The sequence below is a fragment of the Corvus brachyrhynchos genome, unplaced genomic scaffold (assembly GCF_000691975.1).
Source record: "Corvus brachyrhynchos isolate BGI_N302 unplaced genomic scaffold, ASM69197v1 scaffold94, whole genome shotgun sequence".
Classification (NCBI taxonomy): Eukaryota; Metazoa; Chordata; class Aves; order Passeriformes; family Corvidae; genus Corvus; species Corvus brachyrhynchos.
The window spans coordinates 1,541,620-1,545,398 of NW_008238330.1; positions in this window are offsets into that span (position 1 = coordinate 1,541,620).

A 3,779-nucleotide genomic window follows, 5' to 3' on the forward strand; every position below is an offset into this window, starting at 1 on the left:
CGGCCCCTCCGCCTCGGGTCGCGCTTCCTCCCTCTCCCTCCTCTCTCGCTCCATCCTTCAGCTCAGCCTGCATCTGCAGCCCCGTTTCCCGCGCACCGATGCCTTGGACACCCCTTTCTCCCTCCCGCCAAAAATTCAGGGCTTTTGGGGGGAAGACGTGCCCCTCGGGTGGGTTTTCTCTGTGTGCTGCGGCTTCTGGGCTCGCGTTTGCTCTGGCGCCGCAGCCTGACTTGACTGAAGGACTTCAAGGAAAGTTTCACCTAAGCCATGTGACACTGAAAAATAGCTCTTTGGGGGGAAAAAATACAAGTGCTTGGGCATCGGGAAGGGTGGCGGTGATGCGTCGCCTGCTCCTCCTTTCCCAGCCTACCTGCCAGCCTCCCCAGCAGCCTGCCAGGCTGCTCTGGCCTTCACCCTACAAAACAAGGCTCTCCGCTGCCTCCCTCTTTGGCCCTCATCTCCGTTCTTCCCCCGGGCTCCTTGCGAGCAGGTTTCCCACAGCAATGCACGCTGCGGTTCAGAAATAGCAGGAACTAGGATGGCACTTGTTCCCGTATCTCCATCCTTCGGGAAATGATACGTCCTGACAAGACACCTTGCCTTTTTCTAGTTCTGCAGATTGCTCCCCTGATATTAAAGTCTGAGAAACCGTAAATGAACATTACCACAACCATTTTCCATCAAGTCACAAGGTGGGACTGCCTCTCACGAAAAGTATATATATATTTAAGTTGTTGCCATCACAATGTCAAATACTTCATATGCACCTTTGTTCATAACCTGGCTCACAACGCTGCCAAGTAAAGATTTGTTACTGATATATACAATTTAACAAGGTACCCGGGCTCGGGTTCCCCTAAGCATTTGGGAAGTCCCAAAAAAATTAGTGGCTCTTGAAAAAAAAAGATATGTTTGCTGATGAAAATGAAAGACTGGTTCTTGATGCTGTGCATTTCATAAAGCTTCCCTTAGTCTCACTATGGAACATGTTAATTTTATTACAAAACAAAGCTGCAGGTATTTATGGTTTGAGGTGACTTGGTCCATGAGATTTTTAGAAACAGAAGGCAATTTTATCTGACTCAAAGGGCTCCTTCAACCCTAATTTCCTCAGACTAACTGGTTTGGAGTTGTTTTTCACCTGGAAATCTTTTCTGGGTGCAAAGAAGTAGCTTTGGAGAGATGCCTATGGATGTCCCTGGCACAGACTAATTGCCCTGGCAATCCCAGGGATGCCTATTTGTGTGCAGGTTTTACAGCACCAGGTCAGCACATGCTGGCTTTCAGGGCAGACACAGTAGTCAGATGCTTTCACACTGAATGAGAGGTGCACAACATCCAAGCTGCCACGCACACACATGCACTGTTAGAGGCGGGCACCAGGACAGGATGAGAGCCTGTGCCCTGGTGCGATGCCTCTGTAGCCAGCAATTTCACAGCACACCGAGAGACAAATCTGCCCCTGCTTAGAAGGAGCAGCCCCTGGTTGCCCAAGCGATTGTTCTGACAGGCATAGTGCTACGCAGGGAGGAGGCATGTGCAACACCAGGATCTGAACACCAGTATGAAGAGTTGATATTCTTCCAACTTTTTTATCTTATAAGACTTCCTTTTCCAGTCTCATGCTCCCAGGAAAATGTTAGCTGTTTCATGATATATGATAATAGTGATACAGTACTGCGGATGTTTTGTTTTCGGTATATGTACTATATATACCACCATATGTATGTACTTTATGTAACATGTATACCACCCCCCGATACATATATATATGCTGGGGGATTGGTGGTGTACAGAATGATTAGGCAAACCTCAGCTCCCTTTACAGATCTGTTTAAGAGCAATATGATTCCTTCAGCACATTGTACCCTTCTCTCATTTTCTGCCTATTGCATATTCCTTTCTATTTTATGCAATCAATTTTCTTAAACTCTTTTTTTCCTCTTTGTATAATGAAAACGCTTAAAAGTAGCAGGGGAAATTAACCAACATCCAAAATGGTACTTTGTAAAAGAAACAAATTAATGTGGAAAATCCTGTTTATCTAGCCATTTATAATTCAGTATTGCTGATGTTAAGATACTGCTTTTAATAATAGCTTAAAAGACATTCAAACTGGGGCATGATTTTAAGTTGAGACTGGGCCTTCAAATCAGTATTCATCTTAGACATTTTAAAATATAAGTTTTTTCCTCAGAGTTTGGACATCTTGTTACATTAGAAAACAACTTTTTTTTTTTTTTTTTTTTTTTTTTTTTTAGTTTTTGCTTGTTTGTTTGTTTTTACTACAATTCACACCAACTCGGCTCAAGACACATATTTCTAATTTGAGATAAAAAATAAAAATCCCAAACATTTCTCTACACTCAACTCGCAGTCAAGACAGACAAAAAAATTTAAAAACTAAAGAGGTGATAGAATGCCTTAAGGTTTGCTTATGAAAAATAGCCTTCTGGTGCATTTCAGAGCAGTGAAAGTCTTGAGAGAAGGAAAACACAGAAACAATATAGAAGTTTCTGCCAGTGCCTGTGTCTGGTCAGGCCAAGCAGAAAATAAAAAACGACGGTGAGTGGGTGACATTTGCCATTTGAAACATACTGTAAATGTTTCAACACCTTGATAATGAAGAGCGCTAAAGAAGCTTAGAGCATCCAAGGCCCTTCAGCTAAACAAAATGAAAACGGGCAGCTCTGTTCAGGGAGGTGCCTCTCTTACCATCTTTCACGTCTTATTCAGAGGAATCATACTTCAAAGATGCAATGGGAAGAGTAAAACTACACATTAATAAAATGTAATGATTTTTCCGTATGTCTAGATTGCCCCTCCAAAAGAAATTGACCTCTGAGATATGTCTGTGATGTTTCCTTGCAAGTAGGAATGGCTCTTGCAGAAGACCTGTTGACCCGTGCCAAAGCTCATTTCTCTGAGACAGTATGCCACAACCACAGAACATTTCTGCTGTAAGTTATATCATGAACGATACTTTTGCATTTCTTCAGCCTACCTTGTGTCCCCACTTCTTCTCAGCCTCTGACTGGAAAATTACAGGCCTCCAGGCTGTGTGCTTGTATTCCCTTTTTGCTGCACCTGTTGTTCCAGGAAAGCAGAATCAGAAGGAGCAGGGACTCTGCTCACGTAAGATGCATGCAAAAGACCTGATATTCAGCGACACCAAAGAGCCAGTCTTGTCACCGCTCCCAGTTGCAGCACCTTCCGCTTTCTCTCCAATGCCAGTGAATGCTCTACAGGACACATGCAAGGACCTTAACTGTTGCTATTTATCCAGGTGACATCCACTAGAAGACAAAGGTTTTACGACAGTCACCTTCCTGCCAGTAGGCTAATACCTCACTGGAATAAATTCTGTTAAATGGACAGGTCTGCTGTGCTTTCACAGGGGCAAACTCAGGTGAAGCACTGGAATATGGAGCAATGGCACCGATTTCTGGTTATTTATGCAATATCCACCACAAGAGAACTTGACTGGTGCATCTTGCCCCCACCCATGCATCTCCCTTGCTACATGGCTGCCTCACACAGCAGAGAGGTCTCAAGAGGTACCTAGCGGAAGAAAAAGAGGGGTATGACATGGTACCATGTCAAAATCCTTAAAGTCTGCAGAAGCTGCAGCTGGGGGCACAAGTAAAAGTTCACGGCCTAAGGTGGGATGCAGAACTGGTGTGTGGAGGTGACCACATTTGGGAAGGATATAAAGGTCAGGGCAAAAACCTTATCTGGAGTTACTATCAGAGAATTAATTTAGGAAAGGAAAATGGAAT